The sequence below is a fragment of the Apteryx rowi genome, unplaced genomic scaffold (genome assembly GCF_003343035.1).
Source record: "Apteryx rowi isolate R43461 unplaced genomic scaffold, aptRow1 scaffold_141, whole genome shotgun sequence".
Taxonomy (NCBI): domain Eukaryota; kingdom Metazoa; phylum Chordata; class Aves; order Apterygiformes; family Apterygidae; genus Apteryx; species Apteryx rowi.
The window spans coordinates 1,716,736-1,727,975 of NW_020447653.1; the positions used below are offsets into that span (position 1 = coordinate 1,716,736).

At 52.3% G+C, this 11,240-nt stretch overlaps 1 protein-coding gene across 1 annotated transcript in view; it reads left to right on the forward strand.

Moving 5' to 3' along the window:
- BCL9L (B cell CLL/lymphoma 9 like) overlaps positions 1 to 11,240 on the forward strand; it is a 93,926-nt gene that overhangs the window by 18,044 nt on the left and 64,642 nt on the right. The window lies entirely within an intron of this gene.

An 11,240-nucleotide genomic window follows, 5' to 3' on the forward strand; every position in this document is an offset into this window, starting at 1 on the left:
GCGCGGAGTGCGGATCGGTTCGCCGGGATTCCCGGGAGTGCTGCGCCCGGCCGCCACCGCGACTTCTGCGGGCAGCCGCTCGTAAGCGGCTCGGTAGCGGCGGCGCTCTGGCAGAAGCCTGCCGTCCTCTGCCAGGCCTGCCCCGGAAGAGCTGGGCTGAGGCTTGGGAGGGTTTTAGCGAACTCGGAAACGTGTTGCTTGCTTTTCTTGAGTTGGCCATGCAGCCAGAACTTCCAGCTCCTGCATGAGGAGCTGCTCCAGGGCAGCCCTGCTCTGGCTAGGAGCAGGAAATGCCAGAAACCTCCTGTGCAAGCCAGCACTTTCCAGGCCAGCTCGGCAGGCCCAGGAGAGTCAGAGTTGGTGTGAGGTTGTCTGGGAAGCCTTGTGCACGCAGAGCAGACTTCTTTATAAAGAAAGCAAACTTTCAGTCTTTCCTCTGGTGTTTCTGCTGGCATGACAGAGGGATATGTGAGTGTGCCTAAGACTGGAGAAGCTGGCCCTGTAAGGCCATTCCTGTGTAGCAGTGTACTACTGGTGGCAGGTAATACTATATGGATACTTAATAATATGGATATTGGAAAGTGTAATGCCGCCAAACATTGTACCACTACTGCACCTTTTGGACATGAAGTCTGGGTTTTTGGAGGATGGGTGTAAAGGTCTCTCGCCCTTTTGCTCTCTCCACAAGCAATCTGCTCTTCTTTGGAAAGCTGGAAACCTGTCCCTGAGGTACTTTGTGGAAGAAGCTGAAACCCAGGGTGATACTGGGACTTTTTTTCTCCTCATTCCTGCATCTGGGCTACAGGACGTCCTTCACCAAAACAAAACAGAGAATAAAACTTCCCATACTAAAGAGCGACTGGCTCTGCCAGCTCTTCTCTGGCAGTGTTGCAGAGAGGGAGGAGTGCTGAGAGGTATGGAGAGACAGCCTGCCTCTAGCACTTCACTTACCTTGCTGTGCGCTTTGGAAAAGGCAATCTGGGGTTTGGTTGTGCACCAGTGTCTGTAGGGACAGATGCAAAGGGCATATTTATTGAAGAGCTTGAAAGGAGATAGGGAAATCTGGAGCGTGAGAGGAAGATGAACAGAAAAGTGAGCGCCGAGCAGTTGGGCAGAGATGGGGTGGTCCCAGTACAGGGGACCTTTTCCTAGTCTCAAATTCCAAAGAGTCTTGGTGGCAGTCAGCTGAGGTGCTCAGCACCTCTGGCAGGAAATTAGCATCAGATGTGTGTATGTGTATGCATGTTTCAGGAGGCTGGGGCATGGAGGAGCAAGGGTTGAGTGAAAACCAAAGGAGCAGAACTAGGAGTGGAGCTTGAACGCACAAGCAGAGCTTATGGCTTTGCTCAGATGGTCCCCCTGTCTAGCACATGCAGGACAGCCGGACCTCTCTGGGCAGCTTGTAACTGTACATTGGTACAGTTGAGTCTGGCTGTGTCTGCTTCTCTGCAAAACTCCTTGCTTGGTTCACAGATTTGCCCATGAGATGTTGGGGGAGACGTTTTTCCCTCAGCTAGCAATTTGTGTGGTTAAAGTGTGGCACATACTAAGGTGCACATGACTGTCTTGGGAACAGAGGCTGTGTGTTTGTGTGGGAATGGGGATAGTAAGTGCTAGTCCAAGCTATCAGCAACACAAGTCCTTGTCGTGCTGGCAGATGGCGCAAAGCAGCAACTTGCTAACTTTGTCTGTTATGACCCCATTTACAGAGCAGTAATTTTGAGTGACCCCAAATACTAATAGAGATATTGAACAAAATTGAATTTGTGTCAGGCTTGTGACCTCACGCAAAACTGCCGTGATCTTGGCTCTGGAACTTGCTGATATAAAGACTCAAGTGTCTGCAATGACCAAGCTTCTAGGATTCCTCTGGAGAAGAAGAGACTGGGAGTTAAAAAAAAAAAAAAAAAAATCAAAGGGAGCAATTATTCCATTCCTATTTCTGCCCCACTACAAGGCTGTAGTAACAAGGACAACAAAACCCTTTCTTGCATCTTACTTGAGTATTTTGTCATTCCCTGGTAACAATGCACAACAGACTCCTGGTGCTCTGCGTGCAGTGTAGTTTCAGAGGGTGACGACACCCTTGTGCTGTGTATTATACCTTCTGTCTATGGTGTATATACCTCTACGTGCATGTAGAAAGCATGTCTGCTCTAACACTGTGTCTTATATCCATTATTGGTGTGTATGCACAAAAATATGCATGCATATAATGTGTATTTGTATGGCCGTGCTGCATGGGTATTGCTTCCGTGTAGGCACTGGGTACGTGAGTGTGCGGCGCACACTGTATGTGTTGGGGTTGCTCTGCAGGTCTGCTTTGCTAAGGCATGGCTTTGGAGGTGTAGGCCACCTGCAGTCAGTAGGGCTGCAGGCTGGAGGAGAGCATGGYGTTGGTGCGGAGGGGGAGCTCAGGAATGCAATCGCAGCCAGCCAGACAGCACCAAGAGCCGCCTATCTGTTTGTACAGACCTGAAATCCCCTGCAGCCTGCACAGGGCCTGCTTGTGCCTGCGCAGCCAGCCAGGAATGTCACACGGAAATCTCATTTCTGTGGGGGGAGTGCTGCATTCCTCCCTCGACCCCCTTGGGGTCCCTCTGTCTGTCCGTTCCCTGCCAGGCTCACCTTGTGCTTCATGGCACCCACTGAAGCAGGGGGTGTCCAGATGAGGTGAGGCAAGATACACGCCCCAGCCCACCCAGATGCCTGCCTCCCCTTTATTTCGGAGGGGGGATCTGGCTGGCTTTGTGTCACTGAGGCGCTGTGATTTCAGAGCCAACCCTGCCTGCTCAGTTTTTCCAAACCCTCACTTGGAAGGAAGGAGCCATATCAGGATAAGAGTCCTCCCCACCCACCCCTTTCCCTGCCACCTTCCCAGCTTCCCAGCCAGCCCAAGCCCTGGGTGGCAGTGGGAGGTGCTGTCTCTGCTGATTGCTGCATTTATCACACTGGTGGCCTTGCTAAATGGTTTAACCCCTTGCTCCCCACAGACTTTGCTGAGGTTTGCTTTGCTGACAGCAAACTCCATGGTCTGTCCTGCTGGTGGCTGCCCCAGCCTTGTAGGCTGCCACATGGGCTCCAGCTTTCACGTGTCTAGCTGAGATGAGAGAGATGGCTCCCACCCTCGCTGAGTGGCAGGAGCACAAGCTCCCTCCTGCCCGCAGTGCTAGTAACCCTGGGGGGTTACTTAGTTTGCCCATCCAGCCGCTGACCAGATGCTACTGGACAGCAGCAATTTATGGAGACCAGAGACAGCAAAGCAAATGTCTGTGCAGGGCCATATGCAATCAGCAGTCCAGCCCTGGGCCCAAATAGATTAGGAACCACTTACTACCTGTCCTGACTCATCTGCTAGCAGAATCGCACAAGGCAGCTGATAGTTTAACTTCCAAACTACCTGTTTCCTAGCACTTGGCACCAGCCTGTATTGCTGTGGGTGTCCTTTATGCAGCTAAAGCATGTCGCAGAGGCCACCCGAGGCCAGGCTGTTCTAGTAGGAGTTAAGCTCGTTTCCTGTGCCAGAATCACAGCAGCATCAAGAGTTTGCAGACAACACAGTGGACCTGAAATAACTTCCCCTGGGTTGTAGTGAGCATCTGAGATCACGGGAGGATTGAGCTGGCATGGTCATTCACATGGGAGTAACAATAAGGGAAGAAGGTTTGTGGAACTGTGTTGTGCCTGGAACCATACAGACATTAAGAGCACGTCTGATATTGTAGTGATAGCAAGACATCCAGGATCCTGAGACTCAATGTCTTTGTATTCCTGGAATACAGGAACAGTGTCAGGAGTCTAAGTCTTTCCAAGAAGATGGTGTGTCAGCTGCACTGTGACTGCAGTAGTGTATTTTCTTTTGGGAAGAGGACTGCTTAGCTTGATTAAATTCTTCTCTACTACTCCAGCACAAGCTACATTTTGCCTTTAGAACTGCAGCATATGAAAATCCTACAGGGTATGGAGGGGGGCCAGGACCCACCTGGTCGGTCAGAAGTGGGCCCAGCTCTGGCCATGAGAATGCTGAGCAGGAGTCTAGAACTTCTCAGTTTCACTCTGACTCTGTGGCTGACTGACTGCATGACTTCAGGTGTCTTTCTGTTTCCCAGGTTTTTTTGGCTGTAGTGGGTACATGGCCTTGGCCTGTTGGAGGTGTGATGGTTAATAAATTAGCGTGTATGAAACAGACTGAGATTCTCCTTTGAAAGGAGTATAGAAGCCAAGCTGGACACTCCTGATTCTCTCCAGATCCATCTGGCCAATGGCACACGCTCCCTAGGCAGCTGCAGAGGTGGGAGAGGTAGCAGAGGCTTCTCACAGCTGCCTGCTGCTGGCTGCTTCCCTGCTTAAACTCTAATGAGCATGTAATGAGGGAGCCCATTCTTCTCTGGCTGGCCTGGAGGCTGTGGGGCTGGGCAGAGACCTGGGGCTTCCGATGGGTTGGCTTTTTTCCCCTTTCCCTGAGCAGCAGCTTGTGGTACCATCAAAACAGAAGTGAGATTGAAAGCTCACAATACAGCCTGACAGAGATGGAGGCATGGCAGGAACTTGTAGGCCTGTGGGATATGAACCTATGCCAGTGTCTGAGGGGAAAAGAGAGCACTGGTGCCAGGAGTTTGTATAAAGACAGGTTGGCAGGGAGGCCTGAGGGTGGCACCTCAGGGAGAGCTGACGAGATGTTTTCAGGCCAGAGACTAGCTCCACAGCAGTAATGTAGCTTCTTCCATCTCCTCTCTGGACCTTTGCCTTTCCTGGGAAACATGGAATGAGTCTGAGTGTGCATGTGCCAGGTCTGTGGATTTGGCACTGGAGCTGCCACAAACTCCTCACACTGTAGATGCCTTTGCTGCAAACAAAGACACTGACTGGCCTTTTGTGCCAGACCTGCCCATCACCACGGGGCTCAGGCAATCTCTCTCCTACACCTCTGTGCTCAGATACATGGATCAGCAAAGTGTAGAAGTTTGGTACTGAAACAGGCATTTCACAGCCCCAGACTTGTTCCCCTTCATCCCAATTCATCAGTACTCTTCCATTTCCAGGGTCTCTACCAGGGGATGATCTGGGATTGGAGTGAGCCACTAGGGAAACACTTCACAAAGAGACAGCTCCAACTAACTGAGAGTCACATCATTAACTCCAGTATAGTTAATTGGACCTAATTAATCATATTCATAACTGTAATGAGGGCCTTGCCCACAGGGGTCTTGCAAAAGATTGCGCTTGGGGCTGGCATTCTGGAGAGATGATAGGAATGAACAAATCCCAGGGCATTAAAGTTGCTTGGGAGCTGGATTTCATTTACTCCATACGTCCTTATCAGCAAGAGCATAATAGGGCCAGGCAGATGGTTCTGGCTCTGTAGTCTGRTATCTTCTGTATCCCACCTTTAGTTCCTTTTTCTCCTGGCCAGTGCTTTCTAACTTGGCCAACCCAAGCTCTTTGCCCAAATTACTCAGCAGAACAAAACATATGTATTTGCAGGGACTAACCTGAACCTGTCATCTCAACAGTGCAGATGTTGAGAAGGTTCCAAATCTGCGTCTGAACTTTGTGGCCTGGCTCTATCTCCTGCTTTTGTCAAATGAAGAAAAAAATAATCTGAAGACTTGAGGGCTGAATATATCTGCTTTTGTGGCATGAAGGGTAGCTGTCTCTCTTCAAGGAACTGTACAGCTTAGCTCCCAGTGTACCTTTGGAAAAGGGTGCAGAGTAAAATAGAAATTGCAGTAGTGCATCATGCTTCAAAAAAAACAAACCAAAACAAAAACTTCCCAGGCTTTATAGCTCACAATTGAGCAGCATCATGTGATGAGTCCAGCTTAGTCCGTTCCAGGACAATTAACCCTTCTGTTCCTCAAGGCGTAGCTTTGGAACAGCGCCAGCTTGTCCTCAGGGTCATTTCCATTACTAAGTGTAGTACAGAGGCGCTGTGGGGAACTTGCATACTGTGATCCTAGCAAAGTGTAACATATATCTTAGCAAAGTAAAATGTATCAGTTGCTGGTCCTAATTCTTTCCATGGTCACAGATGGCTGCCTCTTGTTCCTTGGCCCTGGGGAGACATGTTTTGGAGGGAGACTTTGAGTTCCCATGTGTAAGTTTTGCTTGTTGTACTTGCGCTGTTGTGAGTAGGGTGTCGTGGTCTGCCAGAGCCAAGGAGACCAAACTTTTGCCTCTAGAGGAATCTACCTTGGGGAGAAAAGAATTGGCATCTTGTTGGAAATGACCTGCACATACTCTGGCCTGGTAATGAGAGGGCAGGCCCTTGTCTCCAGAGCTGTCGAGAGCTTCTCATTAGCATTGATTTGCTAGGAAAAAATACATAGGGAAAATCTCTGTGGCCCTAAGGCAGGAAAGCCGTGTGCAGGGGAGGGGCAGGTCACAGCCAGTCTGGGCTGCTCAGCTGTGGGCTCACTAACATGCTGATGTACCAGGCAGCTCCTGGAATGAGTTGCTGATGTTTTGTTGTTGTTGTTGGCATGGGGAGGCTTTGAGGAGCTCCAAGGACTCTGCTTCCCCCATCTCCTCCCCTCCCTGTCTCTCCTAGTGTGGGCGTAATGATAGAGGAGGGAAGGGGAGACTGGGAGTCAGAGTCAAGTGTAGGGAGGGCGGCTAGCCCAGCAGATGTTAATTAAAGACAGAGGCTCAGCGCTGAGCCGGCAGCGGCTGGTCCTCCTGCTGACCTTTCCCAGTCTCACTCTGTCGCTTTCATGTGTACGGTCTGGGAGAGACATGAGGGGCTGTGATGTAGGAAGCCTGGGAGGCTGAGGGGAAAGGAAGGAAAGAGAGGGACAAGTGGCCAGAGCGCCTGGAGAACAGGTGGCTCCGCACCTCCCCTCTGGATCAGATGCAGCTGAGGGAAGGAACTGCCCCTGCCTGGTGGCATGGAGCACACTAGTTGCTGTTGCGACAGACGGTAGTATTTGGGCGCTTTCGTTTACCCCATGTGCCTTCACATGCTGTGTGCAGGGACATGAGCCCTGTACTGCTTTTGAGAAGGGTGAAAGCCTGAACTAAGTCGCTGCTTGCTTATTAGGCGCTCGGGACCCCACCAGTGAGGCAGGAAGCTGTATGGCCTCCCTGGGACAGGTATATCAGAATATGGCTGGGTGATTGGTATAAGCAAACGGAAGTTTCCTGCCTTTGACGTTTTTGTCATTGAGTTCACTGAGCCCCTTGTCCAGGTACCCGATCCTGCTAGGATTCGTGTCTGAATCCTAGGCAGGGGTGAGTGGCTAGGCAGTCTGGGCCTGCAGCTCCTGGGCGCTGTGTACTCAGGCTTAACTCCCCTGAGCTTGTTTCTGTTTTTTGCAAAGAGGTCCCTTCTGTGGAGCCTGCTGATTCCCTCAGGGCTAGGTGCTGAGGAAGATGCAGAGTGAGGAAAGGAGTGTTGGCAAATTGTCCCCTTTGTCTGCTGCAGCCTTGGCTGGTTTCCCCAGGTGTTTCTGTGGATGGGTGAAGCCACTCTGTGCCTCAGGGAAAACACCTTCAAAGAAGAATTTCTGATCCTTTCTGTTTGGGTTTGGAGCAATGAGTATGCTTGTCTCTTCCCTCCCTCGGGTGTCTCTTGGCTGCAGTAGCTGAAGTTTGCTTTGCTAAGTTGTGCGTTTGGCTCTCACGCTGCTTGTATTTATTCATGCTGCCCCAGCTCACTCTGTACCCAAAATGCAAACACAACCAAAGGAACAATTGGCCTCAGCAAATCCGATCTGTCACATGCATCACTCGCCGCCTCTCTTGGTAGGGAATAGGGCGGCAGTGTTCACTTTTTAGGGTGCAGTATGAATGCTAATGAGCTCTGCTCCCTGTCCTCAGGCACACCCGCTTCCTATCCTCATGCTCGTGTGCTCTGTTATTCAGAGTCCAAGCGCATGCCTCAGCTGCCCGGAGGCAGCAGGGCGCAGGCTGGCCGCTGCCGGTGCGGGCAGGGGGTGACCAGGCCTCGCGCACGCAGGGCGCCCGGCGCGGTGGCGGGCAGGGTGGGCACGCTTCGCCAGGGGGCGCAGCCACACGCGCTGGGCCCGCGCTGCGGCCGGCTGCTCCGCCGCGGCCGGGCCCCGGGCAGGGCGCCCTGGGCCTGTCCGCCGCTGCCAGCTCGCAGAGGCATCCGGCCCCTCGCCTGCCTGCTCCGCACCGCTGCTTCTGCCTGCTGAGAAGTCACGCGTTTCACAAGCAAATGGGGTTCTCTTTGCCTCCTGGTTTCTCAGGTGCTACCAGGTGTCCAGGCTACCTCACTGCTGCCTGTGCCCTTCTGGGCACTGTCCCTCTGCACTGGCGGCCGTTTCCTTCCTCTGCTCGCTCCCTCCCAGCCCTGCAGTCAGCGTGCCCAGTTTCTACCCCCGCAGCTCCCGTAGCCCAGCAGTGACTGGGCGAGGACAGGGCGCTTCCCTGTTGCACTGCTCTCAGCACTCTTGGCTCTTAATGTGCTAAAGGAAGGAACAATGCCTTCTCCTCAGAGAGCAGCACTGCTTTCTTTAGCTCCAAGGTATTTTCCAGAGGTCTGTTAAACATGTTTTGATCTGGACTAACAACTGTCCAGATTAAGGTGCCTGAATGGTTTAGAGGTCTTGGTGCAGCAGCTGTAAGCCTGGACCTAACTCCTCCATGTGTTTTCATGGGGCCACATTTACTTTCTTGCTGTGTCATTGCTTGCTCCTAGCCAGGGGAGGGTTAATAACCAAGGGTCTTTCTCTGGTTGTGGCCACTGATGTACATGCACACAGAGCAAGAGGGAAAGGTGTATTTTCATTTCCAATTAAGGCTGCTGCTTCCCATCAGCTGAGATTGATTGCTTGTCCCTGGATCCCCTTTAGCTCTGCAATGCTTTAAGATGCTGCCAAGTGGTCCCTGCCTCCAGCCCTCTCTTCTCTTCCCAGCCCACCCCTGAACAGTTAGTGCATTGCAGACAGGAAGGTGACACATCCTGGTTAGGATGCTGCTGGCATCATCCAGAAGCGGGTGGACTGGCTTAATAGCCTAATGTGTGTGCATTTCTACAGCTCCCTTCTGCTTCCAAAGGGGGGTGGGAGGGTGTTGCAAAGAGCACAGGCAGCCAGTAAGCCAGCTGTGTCCTTTCTCAGCTGTATTCATCACGCCTGTAGCAGCAGCAGGCTCCCAGTTGGGCTACAGCTCCTGGGGTCTGTGCCATACGCTGCTTGGAGGGCTGTATTCTTGCCACCCAGCTGAAGCAAATTGTGTATTTGAAATAGACATTATTTCCACCTGAGTGTGTAGCCAGCTAGCTACAATCATCTCACTCCCCTTCATCTCTTTGGGTCTCATCTGCTTCATGTCCCACAATACCCCTGTCCCCCAAGTGCAGTTGACTACAGAGACTTGCTCAGGGAGGAGAGTGCTTAAACTCTCCCTTGCTCAAACCATCCCAGCTCAAACCCCCTTCAGGATTGTTTCTATTCTGATTAGAAGGGTGGGTGAAGATGCCATTCAGGTCCTGGAAAGGTAGGTCTGGTGTAAACGTCCAAAAGCTTTTGTAACATAGGGGGAGAGTAAGGCCAGCTCCATATTGGGGTACTTGATGTTAGTTTCTGGGGTTTGTGGAAAACTTTTGGCAAAGATAGTAGCATACAACCATTGCCAGATATTGGGGCCAGCCATGTATGTACTTGTATGTCTAGTGCATAGGCTGTAGGAAGCACAACAGAGAGGGGCTCAGGTGCAACCCCCCCAGTAAAGTAAGGTTCAAGAGCAGCGTATGTGGTGTGTCAGCCCAATTGACTGTGAGGCCTGCAGAGTTTTGTTTGAAGAAGGGAGTAGGGCAATTTGAAGTGTACTGATAGATCAGAGCAGGCTAATATTTCAGCTGATAAATCGAGCCTTAGTGATAGAGGAATGCCCAGTAACAAAAGTACTGATGCTGTTATGGGGAAGTCTGGGATGTGTGTGTATTCACTGGAGGTACAGAAGTATACAAGCAGCGCTGAGACCCATCTGTAATGGTGTTTGTGCAGGATAACTGGATATATAATATTTCTGCCAGTATAGTCAGACATGTATTTGGATAGTCACTTGCAGGGAGACAGGTACCTCCACTTAGGAGGTCACATACAACTTTAAACTGAGTATCAGGTGTCAGGTACTGTTTTCCCCAACTGACCACAGCCAGGACTTGGATTCTCTTGGCAGCTGCTGACTTACCTGGTAGTTCAATCACTGTGTCTCTAAGTTAGAAATCTCCGTTCATCCTCGTAGCTGGCTGTTGCTTCTTTCCTCTTAGCTGGTCACCCTGGAAGCCAGGTGTGGCTCATGGGAAGGCCGACCTGGCTGTGCCATTAACTTTGCAGCGGCTGGCTCAGCCCAGCCCAGCGCTGCTGTGGTGCCTGGCAGTGCCCAGCTCTTTCTGGGCATGCTGTCCTCCAGCATTCATGCTGTGCAAGCGTGGTTTGAAGTGAAGAGGCCCTGATTTTGTGTGTAGTGCTGCTCTCCATTTCTGCGACTTCTCCTTTGCTGTGGACACAGTAGCTGTTCTGTCCAGTGAGTTGCTGAGCCTGTTGCAGGGATGTGATTTGCTGAACCCTCTCCTGGTGACCCTCTTTCTTGCTGTGCTCTTTGCCTTGCTCTACAATGTGCGGGGCTTGGCTGGAAGTTTCTCTGTTGCTGGCTGCTTGTAGAAATGAGGCCATTTTGTGTGCATCCCTTACAAAATGACACTGTTCCCTTCCTTGCAATATTTGCAGTGGCAGGACTCTGGCAAAGCTGAGGCTGGAGGCTTTCCCTGTGCTCAGCTTTGGGCCTGGCCCGCCCTCCGCATCCCTGCTCGGGCATCTCGGAGCGGTTCCTTCTTGCAGGGGAAGGTGCTGGGAGTTAGCGATGCCCCTGAGCCAAATGAAAGCCTCTGTGAAGATGTAGAAGGCGGGGAACTATGCCGCCAAAACGTGAGCCGGCCGGGCTCGGACGCGGGTGCGGCCGGGGGGCCGGGGCCGGGCGCCTCCAGCGCCGCCCTCGCAAGGTGCTCGTCCCCGGCAGGCCGCTGGGAGGCCGGCGGAGAGCCCGAGATTAGGAAGCAGTTAATCAGCGGCGGAGCGAGCGGGGCTTTTATTTTGACAGGGCAGCGCTTGGCTCCTTGCACGGAGGAAAGTGAATGATCCTGTTTCTCCAAATGATTATTCAGGCTCCGGCGGAGAAAGGAGCACTCGGCACGCAGAGCCTTGCCCCTCGCCACGGCGTCCCCGCCCGCGCCCGGGCTGCAGCGGCCGCCGGCACCGGAGCCCCCCGCCAGC